General features: G+C 61.2%; 1 protein-coding gene across 1 annotated transcript in view; it reads left to right on the top strand.

Moving 5' to 3' along the window:
• The first annotated feature begins 11978 nt into the window (after nt 1–11978).
• LOC117649327 overlaps nt 11979–12595 on the top strand; it is a 123415-nt gene continuing 122798 nt past the window's right edge. The window contains exon 1 of the mRNA XM_034391965.1: nt 11979–12389. The gene's annotated coding sequence lies outside the window, so the exon portion shown is untranslated. The remainder of the gene's footprint in view (nt 12390–12595) is intronic.

Genomic DNA, 12595 nt, shown 5'->3' with positions numbered 1-12595 from the left:
GGCGCCAAATGAACTTGAACTTAAAAGATTGCGTCAAGAAGAGAAGAGGCATCGAAACATTCGTCGACACAATGTCCCCAGAAGGGTGCAGAATCAATTGCGGCCCGCGTCCTAAGAGAAGTAACGCAATTAATTGTGCCGCGCGAGAATCCTAATTGTTTGCGCAGCGCGGGACAGATCTTTTGAGCAAGTTTAGTTTTCCTCTCCCAAGATTCACCAAACTGTGCCAAAAGACTGTCGGAGCAAATTGGCTAAAGTATGAACAGCGTGATCTGTTGCCTCACGACACTCGAATGATTCCATCACAATGTCACTTCACTCACATCCTTCTTTAAGAGCAACACTGATAGCAGAGGCCCTTTTTCATACATTTTTGACGTTGATATGTTTGTCTGCGTTTGTATCGTCAGGTGCGGTTACAGTGGCGGAGTGAGAGGGGGGGGGAAGGAGGGGGTCGTGATCGCTGCAAGCAAGTGGGGTCGGCAAAGGCAAGTGCTCAGTAATCTTGCGGACAAAAGGGGGGGGGGGAGAGAAGCGATAGGCCCCAGCCCCAGGGGCAACATGCTGGCTGATCCGAGAGCCGTTTTCGTAGCTCCGTCTCTCTCGCACTCATGTGGCGTCCCTTACAGGTGGGAGAGAGGCATAGCGACGAAAACGACTTTCGGAATCAGTCTGCAGGTACACGGGCCACGCGCGCTGACCACGACAACCACCGCAGCGAGGTGGAGTCCTCCAGGAGCGCACGCTGTAAGCCTGTAAGGAGGAAAAAAGGGGGGGAGGCCCGGCGAGCCTAGGCGAGCCTCGCTGGACTGACGTGAAGCAGCCGCCGCAGCATCACCGAGACCTAGTCGCCGCTAGTAGCCGGTCAACCTGCTGCCGTGCCCTGCCTCGTCCATCCTCGTCCCGCCCCTGGTGCCGCCGCCCTTCGCTGCCTCCGCGCGGCCGTCGTGTTCCCAGTGGCGTGGTTCGCAGCTCGCCGAATGGAGTGACACGTCTCGTCTCGTCGCGACGGCCGGACGGCCGGGACGTGATCTGGACGTGTTCCGAACGTGCCGCGCTGTCGACCGGCCAGCCCGCGGTCCGAGGGACTGTCCCCTCCCTCCAGCCCTCCAGACAAGCCTCCAGCCCGGAGGCTCTCCTCTGCAGCAGGGTGATTCCGAACGGCGTTTTGTCTCTCTCGCACCCTCACGGGGCGCCCCAGCAGTGCGAGAGAGAGGCCTCTCGCTCCAGGATCGGCGCGGCTCCAGCCTACTCCAGCCGGCCGGCTCCAGCGCCGCGAAGCACGCGGAGCGACGCCAAGCGACGCCAAGCGACGCCAAGTCGCGGGAAGCGGGAGGCAGTCGAGTCGCGAGTCGCCGGTCATTTGTCAGTCCAGCCTCGGCCCGGCCGCACCGCACCGCCCCGCGCCGCCAGCGACCGCGGACCGCGAGTGGAAGTGAAGCGAGTGCGTCCTGTCTGTCTGCGTCTCCGTCTTCCAGTCCGTCTTCCTCTTCCGCCGGCCGGTCACTCCCGGTCACTCCGCACGTCCGGCGCGTTCCGTGGACCGCGAGGTTGCGCGTCGCCGCCAGGTCGCCGCGCCGAGTCGCACGGCGGGACGGCAGTGCAAGTGCGCCGGGCAGTGCAAGTCGAGTGCGTGCGAGCGCTCCCAGAGTGCGACAAGGTGCGGCGACACGCCGTCCGAGACGTTGCGAAGGATTACACGCAGCAACGCGGCGCAACGACCCGCTGCCGCGCGCTGCCGAGTTTACAGTGTAGTCGGTGAGTGAAAACACGCCACGGCAGGGCAGGGATTACTCTTGACCTCGCTCTTGAGTCTTGACACTGGAGTCCTAACCTCCCTGAAGCCGTGCTCGGGTCCGCCCTTGCACAGGAGCTCCAAATCATTTGTTAGCGTTACTGAAGCGTTGTCTTGTCTTGCTTTCTCGCTCTGTGCCCGTCAAGATAATGAAAGCCTCGCGCAGGGAATGCCAATAACGTTTCAGCACGAATGAAACCATCACAACTTCGCGTCAAGTAAATGCCTGATTTGGTGACATTTTGTGACTCGAGGACAGTGTGTCTGTTCGTCGTGTTCATTCATTACAAGAGGGTGAAAATCTCAGCCTCGGCGGGTGGGTTGGGTTGGGGTGTGCCCTGCGCCCTGCGAACGGTTTGAGCATGGCGCGGCGCGATGATGCGACCATCGAGCGGCACCGAACCGGGGCGCCCCAGGCCGGCCGGTCCTAGCGGCCCGCCCCGCCCCGCCCCGCCCCGCCCCGCATCCATTCGAGGGTCCTACAACCAGTCCCCGGGACTCGGGACCGTCTCACGGCGACGCGACACTGTCGTGTACCGCTCCAGGAACGCCCGTCCAGTCCCGTCCTATCGGCCCGTCCCGATCCGCTGGAGGCTCCGCTGGAGGCTGGAGGCGAGTCCAGCCAGCTGGAGGGAGGCGAGGGCCGTTTGTGTGTTTTCGGTGGACCGGCGCGCTACCGCCCGCAGGAGGCCAGCAGACGGATTCCGGGGGACGACTTCACCGCTCTGTCTCTCCCGCACCTGTACGCGATACCCCACGCGTGCGAGAGAGACAGCTCGGAATCAGTCCGCCGAGGACCAGAGGAGACAGAAATAACCGTTCGCCTGCACGGCGGCGCTCTGCTGCTGCGCGCTGCGCGGCCGGCCTCTCGGATTCTCCCAAAGCTGTATACGCTTCTCCATAATTCTCGACGTGTTTTAGTGCGCTGCCCCCGGCCGGCCGACCGGGCCTTGCCGGGCCGCGGAACGCGACTCTGCGTGATTGGCTCTAAAAGTTTTAATGCCCCGGGGGCCGTTTGTAAAGCATGTGGCCACTTTGGGGAGGGGCGTGGAGGTCCGCATCACTTGCTCCGGAAAATAAATCGTGTACCAGCTGTAGGGCCACGGCGAGGTTGACGAGCGGTGACCTGATGGACATTGGCAGAGCACGGAGCACGGAGTCTCAACGACGCGGCGCGGCGAAGGCATGCCAGTGCACTGGAAGGCACCCTCCGGAATGTGGAGCAGACTGCAGCTGCGCCATGACTGCTGCATGAGGCTCGCAGTGCGTTCGTCGCTCCGTCGCGCTCTGTCTCTCTCGCACTCCCGGAGTGGCCCGCTGGCGCGCGAGAGAGACAGAGCGACGAGGCGCTGTTCGCCATCTACTTGCAGGCAAGACGGGCCGAGGCGCCGCCGAGCCGCTGGGCGCGTTATATTGAACTGCCGAGCGATGCAGTGGATCGGTTTGTCGCTCCGTCTCTCTCGCACCCTTACGGAGAGCCTTATGAGTGCGAGAGAGACAGAGCGACGGAACGACCCTTCTGAATCGCTCGGCTGTCGGCCGGACAGCCTTGCCTAAGGCCTTGCCGACCGCGAGGCCGCGAGGCCCTTCAAGGGTCGCGGGGGACTTTACGGTGGCGGAGAGGGCGGAGGCGGTGCCGTGTGCCCTCCAAGCAGCGCCATGCCGCACCCTCCGTCCTGAAGGTCGCCTTCCAGGACGGGGCGCCCGATCCAGGACGTGCCAATTCGGCGCGGAGTGTTTTCAGAGCGGCTTGGCGGGGCGGGGCGGGGCGGCGTGCTGCGGCGCCAGGAATCGCAGTCGCTAACTAACTGTGCATGGAGAGGCTAGTCAAGTGTGCTCCGATGCCCTCCCCTCCCTGTCCTTCCTCCCCTCCCCTCCTCGTGTACGAGCCCAGCCAGGCCCAGCCGAGATGCAGACCAGTTGCATGCTAGTTGGGTGCATTAGCATCCAGGCTGCAGGGAAGCAGGCGCGCCCTTCCCGCTGAGCTCATCAAGGCCGTGCGGACCGATCCCCTGAGTCCTTCACATCGCTCTGTCTCCCTCGCACCCATACGGAGCGCCCTTTGAGTGCGAGAGAGACAGAGCGGTGGAAACGACTCTCGGAATCAGTCCGCTGCGGAGCGCGCGGAAGGACCGAAGGGATCCGAACATGGGTGGACCTGGATGAGGTTAGCCTGCCTGCTAACGGCGGACCCAGATACAGATGCTACACCTGTCGGGGCGAGGAGAGGAGGAGGCAGGGGAGGGGAGCCGTGTTCCAATACCCAGTTCTGTTTGTTGGTACTGTGCTACTGAGAGTGCGAGTACATAAAGTGAAGGTTGGCAAAAATTTGCCCACTTTGCACCAGAGTTAAAAGGATTTCCATGCAAAGCCCAGATATTGCCAGGCAGGCAGGCTGAGGTCCTTTCAGCCAACTGGTGCATCGTGCGCAAAATTGTGACCACTTAAGTGCCAACAACGTTGTGGTGGAGGCGGGTGGAGACCCACGCGGACCCCTGCAGATCCGAGGGTAGGCAGCCCGCCGACACGGCTGCATCAGGGACTGCCTACCCACCATATTACCATTACCATTAGAGGGCAGACCACACATGATCGTATGCCATGCCACCAGGCGTTTTCGCCCGACTCTCGCCGAATCTACGTGAAAGGTTTCCCTGAAAACGTGGATAGCGATTGAACTTGTAACGCCAGCCTGTAGTATGGCACGGGGACGTTCATGGGCATGAGCATGAAATGATTGCCCCAATTAAGGCTGCGTCATGGTGGCCCCTGCTCGGGGAGGCCAGCGAGGATTTCAAACCCAGGCAAACGCGGGGCAGCACTCGCTGCAGCAGGGCGATTCCGAAAGGCCATTTCGTCGCCATGTCTTCATGTGTCTTTCCCCGAGGGATTCACAAACGAGTTCACAAACCTACGATAGAGGCAGAGCGACGAAATGACTCTTCTGAATCAGTGGGCCCGCTGGGTCAGGCTATTTGCTACTCGGGCTCGCCGCTCGCCTCAGCGAGTTGCTGTGTAGCAGGGCCAAGCAGGCCGGGCCTGCCGATAGCCCGGCAGCCGAGAGTCCGTTTCGTCGCTCTGTCTCTCTCGCACTCATGGGGCGTCCCGTGTAGGCGCGGGAGAGACGGAGCGGCGAAACCGACTCTCGGAATCAGTCCGCAGGCCAGGCATCCAGCCGCATTGGTCGTTCACATCCGCCGCTGCTCTGCTTGCCGGCGTGGCGTGGCGCGGCGGCCCATAGGTGGAGAGGCACACCGCGGCGCGGCGTGCGCCCGCGGGCCGGGCCGGCGGCGTGGCACGGCGTGGCACGGCGTGGCGAGGCGTGGCGGCGCGTGGCCCGCTGCTGGATGGACCTGGCCGGCCGATGATGTGATGGCTCGGCCGGGCTCGGCCTCGGCCGCCACGGCCCGGCCTGTCCCGGCGGTGGTGAATCCGTTACAGGACTGGGAGGGACGCCGCGCGCCGCACGACGCGCCATGGGCGCAGAGCAGCACCACGGCATGGCCACCACGCCCCTGAGCCGCGGCAAACAGATGACGGTCACACACACACACACACACACACACACACACCACACACACACACACAGCACGCACGCCTAGAAGCTAATCAACAATAACGACCACAACGAAACGTTCCATTGGCACCGTCGGAGCAATTAAGCATTCCAGGCTGGAACGGCTGGAAGGAACGGCCGGAACGGCGCGGGGTCGTCGCCGGCGCGCTGTAGCGTGGCTAAAACGGCCAACGAGTTTGCCAGAAAGGACTGAAAGGAGTCGCCGATCGCGCGGCGGGCCGGCCGATCCTGTGGGCAGGCGCGGATATACAGAGGGCGCACCCCCCCTCCCCCTCCCGCTCCAATCTCATGGGCGTATAGCCGCGTGATAGGCAGGCAAAAAAGTCGTAATTTTGCCCCTGTATGGAGACTAAAAGTCCTACAGTGTGCTAGTGCTTCGCGCCCCCACCGACAGGGGCCGCCCCTGGACTGCTCTGGATCCGACACCACCCCGAGGGGCAGATGAGCGTGCGCGGCTATAGGAAGCTTCCTGTGTGCCTCCAGCAGGGAGGCCCACTAGGAGGGGCTAGCCGGGCGTGCTCGGTGAACGCAACGCTTGCCCATCACCCTGCCCCCTCCTGCGACCATCTCACCATTTCACCATTTTCCTTAATGCTCGGGTCCTCGTGCTTGTCCTGATTAGACAGGAAGCTGTTCGATCGCTTGCGGCGTAGCCGGCGGGGCGGGGCGGGGCGGAGCGGGGCCGGGTTGTGGGCGGCAAAACGGCGCGCGGGGCGGGGCCCGGCCTATGCCGCGGGCCGCTAGCGAGTACCTGGAGAAGTAGTTGCAGATCATAGCCGCGAAGCCGCATAGTAGACCGATTCCGAGAGTCGTTTTCGTCGCTCTGTCTCTCTCGCACCCATACGGGACGTCTCGCGAGTGCGAGAGAGACAGAGTGACGACAACGACTCTCGGAATATCGGTCTGCAGCCGGCCGGGCGGGATTTTCACTTGGCAGAAAGGGGTGGTGCGAGGCAAAACCGCAGCCACTTCGCATCTATAGCCCCCTACTCACACACACACACACACACACACACACACACACACACACACACACACACACACACGCACGGACGTGCGCTCACTCACTCACATGCGCCGGCGCGGTGCACCGCCGCGATGCAAAACCTCGTTCGCCTAACTTTCTAAACCAGTGCGATCAACGATTTGAGCGTTGGCCAAGTGCGGCCCGGCGGACCCCGGCCCCGGCCTCCCCATGCCCGGGATAGGACGGCCGTCCCGAGTCGAGTGCCACATGTTTCAGCATCGGTTATTACTGTCTGTTTCTCCGCTTGCTTATCCTGCAGGAGGATGTGAGGAGTCTGCCGGGGGACAGCTGCTGCCTGCCGCCGCCCCGTCGTCCGCGGCGTCGTCCGCGGCGTCGACACCCAGAGCGGCATCCTGGTGGCGGTCATCGCGGTGCCTCCCGGTGCATCCCAGTGCGCCGCCATGGGCAACTCCTTCTCCAGCCCCGCGCACGGCGACGGCGAGGAGGCGCCTCGCGAGCCGGCGGGCCGCGGCGGCGGCGTGTCGCGGGCCGCGTCGTCCTCGGCGTCGTCCGCCACACTGTGCGCGTCGTCGCGGGCCGCGTCGCCGGCCGCGTCGCCGGAGAGCGACGACGAGAAGGGCGGCAGCGCGAACGCGGGCCGCTCCGTGCGCACCAACAGCCTGCTGGAGCTGCTGTGCGTCGTGCAGCGCGGGTGGAGCCAGGTGAGCGCTCAGCCCGGAAGAAGAGTGAAAAGAAAAGTCAGAATTGCAGTTTCCACGAGAAGTGTACGTTGCGGATGAGCTCCAGACCCCATGCGCAAGGTATATTTCTCATAGAAACTGTCATTTCTGACTTCCGCAACTCTTCTTCATCCGGGCCAGAGCTTAGGCCAGGCTTTGCCGACGCCCCGGGGGAGAATCGCTCTCGCCCACGCAGCCGTTCGATTCCCAACAGCGCTCGCGTTGCTCCGTCTCTCTCGCACCCACGGAGCGTCCCGTTGGTGCGCGAGAGAGACAGAGCGACGAGAGCACTAATCGGAATCAAACGGCTGCAGAGCGTTTCGCCGTTCCGTCTGTCTCTGCTGCTTAAAACGGCGACGTGCGCCAAGAGTGCAAGCGAGCGAGAGAGACGCAGCGGCGAAGCACTTGTTGTGTTGATCGAAATGCATGCGGCCCGCTGACCGCGTCCTCGCTCTCTCTCGCTCCTCGCCAGGTGCGCGGCAGCGTGGACGAGCTGGGCACCCTCACCAGGGACACCCTGCGGCGCAAGCGGCCGGCCGACGCCACGGCCGCCACGGCCTCGGCGACGAGGAAGGGCGGCAGCGGCAACGCGCACGGCGAGGACCAGGCCGACCAGGCCGACCAGGCGCAGCAGAAGCAGCGCCACTACAAGCAGCGCAAGGAGGTGGCCAGGAGCGTCACCTTCAGCGCAGGCCAGCATAGCAGGTTGGTGGCACCGGCGGAGAACGTCGAGAGCAAGTGCAGTATTGAATGAATTCATGAGCGAGTGAATGATTGAGTGAATGCATGAGCAAGTGAATGATTGAATGAACGAGCAAGTGAATGATTGAATGAACGAGCAAGTGAATGATTGAATGAACGAGCAAGTGAATGATTGAATGAATGCATGACCAAAAGTAAATTATTGAATGAATGTATGAGCAAATGAATGATGAACGCATGAGGCAGTGAATGATTGAATGAATGAACGTATAAATGTCACAGCGACAAGGAGATGAAGGAGGTGAGTCCGATCCGAATGCATTGCAGGGTGCAGCAGGAGGGTGGACTGCGGCGCTGCGACAGCCACGACACCCGCCACGGCTACGCCTACGGCTATGAGGACTACGCCTACAGCCCCTACAGCCCCTACAGCGCGTACGGCTACGGCCTGGCGGCGGCCCGGTCGCAGCACAGCCTCCACGCCGTCCCCGGCGCCGTGCACGGCCACGGCCTTGGCCACGGCCACCGCGACGGCCGCGCTACGCGCAGGGTGTGGGACGCGCGCAGTCTGCGCTCGCTCACCGAGGACGCCCTCACCGACGTGGAGATGCAGCTCGACCTGCCCTACCAGCCGCCGGTGAGCTCACGTCGGAAAGTCATGACTGCAGTCGGGAGAGATTGACCGCCCGCCAAACCGGAGGTCTCTAATCTCTTTGTCTCTCTCGCACCCGTGAGGCGTACCGTATGGGCGGCGCGAGAGGAACAGCCGGCCCGCCGCCGCCCGCCCGCAGAGTCGTTCTCGTCACTCTGTCTCTCTCGCACTTAGGAGGCGTCTTTTATGGGCGCGGGAGAGACAGAGCGACGAACACGACTCTCGGAATGAGTCTGCTGACGCCCTTCGCCCTGCAGGCGGCGCGGATGACGCGGATGGGGAGCAAGCCGCTGCTGGACCCGGACGACAGCGTCGCCTCCTGCAGCAGCGGATGCAGCGACAGCAGCTGCGACCGCAGCGGCTGCAGTTCGTGCTGCGAGCACAGGTGAGTGCAGCGAGTGCAGTGCCAGGGCGGATCCAGGGACGTTCAGGGAGGATGGATGCAGCGACAGCAGCCCACTGACAGGGTCAAAAGTGCGACTTTTCGCCTACTATTTGCCGCCTCCAGGGGAACACCCTGGGCAGACCACTTCGCGCCGCATGGCGCCCAGCAGCGCCGTGCAGGTAGGCAGCCCTTCGAACGCGGCGTGCGCCGTATAGGTAGGCAGGCGTTGAGGCCGTTGACCTGTGCCGCCGTGTAGGTAGGCAACCATTCAGACGCGTCGCGTTCAGCGCCGCCGTGGAGGCAGGCAGCCCTTCACGCATCCGGGCGTGGCGGGCCGCTGCCTCTCTCGGCGCAACAGGTGGCCGTGCGCTCGCCGCTCGGTGAGGATGGTGCCGCCGCGTCGGCAGGCAAGCTCGTGCGTGTCGAGGCAGAAGTTCGCAGCGTCGCGTTGCGAGTGTTTCCCTGCCAAGAGCATTTCTTCCGTCCGAGAGCATTTCCTCCTACGCCCGAAAACATTTCTTCCGTCGAAGAGCATTTTGTCCGCCTAAGAGCACTTCTACTTCCACCCAAGAGCATATCTTCCACCCAAGAGCATTTCCTGCACCCATGCCACCACTCTTCCATTTCGGAGGCCGCGTCGGGCCGAGTAACGTTTTCGACGTGATGAACGCGGTGTGGGAGGCCTGCGGGCTGATTCCGAGAGTCGTTTTCGTCGCTCTGTCTCTCTCGCACCCTTACGGGACGCGCCATGAGTGCGAGAGAGACTGAGCGACGAGAACGTCCGCAGGGCCCGGCCTGGGGGTCGTCAACCGTGACCAGCGCATCACGCGAGCCGAGCGGAGCGAGCCCAGCCGAGGCCTTTGTGGGACGCGCGGCCGCGCGGCAGGTTGATTCCGAGCACGGCTTTCGTCGCTCTGTCTCTCTCGCACTCATGGGGCGTCCCGTGTAGGTGCGAGAGAGACAGCGATGAAAACGACTTTCGGAATCAGTGTGCTGGGCGGCACCGAGGCCCTCCACCAGGCCCGGGCCGTCACGGGCCGCGGCCAGCTGCCTTTACTTACTGCGCATCACAACGCTCTGATTTGCTGATAAGTGCCATTTCGGAACTAGCCGCGCGGCGCGCGTGCGCGGTAGCGGCGGTAGCGGCCAGGCGGCGCAGCGGAGCGCGCTCTTGCTTTTCGGCGCCATTCCGCCCGTGTGAACGGCCTAAGCTGGCCAGGTCGTATGTTGTTGTTGTTGCCGTTGTTTTTGTTGTCGTTGTTGACATAGGAAAGATTTGACAGGAAATGTCGGCTATCTTCCGTTTCCACACTTCTCTATTTCCCCTGGTTCTTTAGTGAGACTCGCGTATGCGTGAGTCTCAGTTTGAACTATGTTTGGGTAAGGATGAAGAACGACCCAAGCGGAAGGAAGAAAACGACGGAGGAAGGCCGTAGGTTGTGCAGAGAGGCGTTTAGGTAGGCCACTTGCCTGGCCCTCCTCTTCAGCAGACTAATTCAGGGAGTAAGGGAGGGTGGGGCACCTCGTGACAGGGGCACCTAGTGACACAGGGGTGCCCTGGCCACCCTATGGCACTTTTAGACATCTTGAGGTGGCTAATCTAAAGGTCTTGTGCTGTGGAATCATGTTCAATTGAGAGTGAGACTTTGAACAAAATATTTTAGCACCTAGAATAAAACAAAGAAAATAATTACCCAAAATCACAGATTTTACGACTTTTTCACAAAATGTTTTCTCGCCATTCTTTCAGTAAACGGCACTGCTGATCGTTCTGGCACTTTTAATCAATAATAAGGGCCCTTAGGATGTTGTTTTCGCTGAACCAGCTCAAACATGTGTTTTCATTTCCTTGATATCAAATTGTAAACGAAAAAGAGCCCCCGGGGCAGGTAGTGACAGACACACTCTATTTACCGTATTTCAACGATTTAAACGTTTCAAAACATCGATTTGGTAACCGTGAAGTAAATGAGCCATTCCCCTCCTACAGAAGCAAGATGGCCGCGGGTGGCGGAGCGTAGTGGCGACCCAAAATAATGCACCGTTTCGAGCTAAGAAAATGACTATGGAAATGAAAAACCATGATCAAATACCACGATATCTATAGAACCTGCTCTAAAGAAGCCTGAATGACCAGCTGCACGAGCAACGCGTCGGAAAAGTGGACGCGTCTTCTGCTTTGTTTTGGGTCGCCGCTACGCTCCGCCACCCGCCGCCATCTTGCTTCTGTAGGAGGGGAATGGCTCATTGTCACCGATTGTCACACAACGAAACATAAATGAGACTAATTTGTACGACAATTTCGTAGAACATTGAACTTGATTGGCAATGTAGTAAAATGCAGTTTCTTGGGAAAAAATGGCGCCGTTCAGAATGGTTTGATATTAGAAAAGCTTAAAGAGCCTAAAACGGATAATTTTCAATTAGCTGGAGCGTCGCTCTATGCTGGTAATGTGAGTTATATGACCTGTCACTAGGTGCCCCGGGCTGGGGCACCAAGTGACAAGTGCAGAGGTCTGCGGGAAGCTATGTAAATAATAGAAATAGGTGTTGTCGAAACGCCACAACATGTTTTTGCGATCAAGGAAGGATCAAAGCAACCTTCTGAAGTGTAAGCAGATTCATTTCTCGCACAGTATCGGGGTGAGTGCCAAAATCCAAAAAGTGACACTAGGTGCCCCACCCTCCCTTAGTTTTCGTCTCGTAGCTGTTTCTCTGGTACCCACACGGGCCGCCAACGAGTGCGAGAGGGACACAGCGACGGAAACGAATTAGTCTACTGGGCCCATCGCGGAACAGACAAGTGGCGCAACCGGGGACATTTTGTGTCGTCCTTCGTCCCCCTTGCGGCACGGCGACATGGGACCGACCGAACGAAGCCAAGCGAGGCTGAGCGAAGCGACCCAGTCCTCCGCGTTAGAAGGTGGCGCGCCCTGCAAGACGGCGCGGCGAGGTGCGGAACTACGAGGCGGCGGCAGCGGCAGCGGGTGGGACGAGGACGGCCGTGCGGCGGACTGCGCGGCGCTGTGGGGGCGAGCAGGACGGAGAGAAAACAAGCACGGCGGGGCGCGGCGGGGCGCGGCGGGGCGCGGCGGGGCGGGGCAGGGCGGGGTGGGGCGCCGCGGCGCTGCCCATCGACTCCAGCCAGTCTGAAGCCAGCGGCCGCCGCGGCGCGTCGAGTCTGCCTGCCAGTGTCGTGTCCGTGTCTGTTCCCGGACTGCGCCCCGCCGGCTCCGATCGGTCTCTCGTCGCGAGACCGAGGCGTGCGAGCCGTGGGACAGTCCCACCGTGACACTCCGTGACACACCGTCACACCGCGACCGCGGCCAGCGTGACGGTCCTGCCTTCTGTGACGAGAAGTGCCGACTCAGTGATCCGATCCCGCGAGTGTGGTGGTTGCGAGTGTGTGTGACGACGCCCCCGTGGATAGGGCGGACCAGTGCAGTGTCGAGGGGAGTGTGAGTGCGAGGGAACGGCCGAGGAACATGCTGTGTGGATTCCACCTTATCACCACTTGGATTGTCGCCGCCGCCTGGGATACCGACTGATCCACACTGTTCGTGAAAAACACGTGAGTCTCTGCCAGCGTCCCTGTTGCAGTGGTGTCCGAGGCGGCCTTCTTCAATCTCGAATCGAATGTTGGAAAATTCTGAACTAGTTCGATTCGATTCACGAAGGGCGTTAGGCTTTTAAGCGTTGAACCACAGCATCATCCTTCAATCGACATTTTATCAATATTCATCGACGTTTGTGCGCATTAATTGGGTTTTGTTAAGA

This window comes from Thrips palmi, unplaced genomic scaffold (assembly GCF_012932325.1).
Source record: "Thrips palmi isolate BJ-2018 unplaced genomic scaffold, TpBJ-2018v1 HiC_scaffold_4, whole genome shotgun sequence".
NCBI lineage: Eukaryota > Metazoa > Arthropoda > Insecta > Thysanoptera > Thripidae > Thrips > Thrips palmi.
The sequence above is the reverse complement of the archived record's forward strand: the minus strand, read 5'-3'. Positions and strand labels throughout refer to the sequence as shown.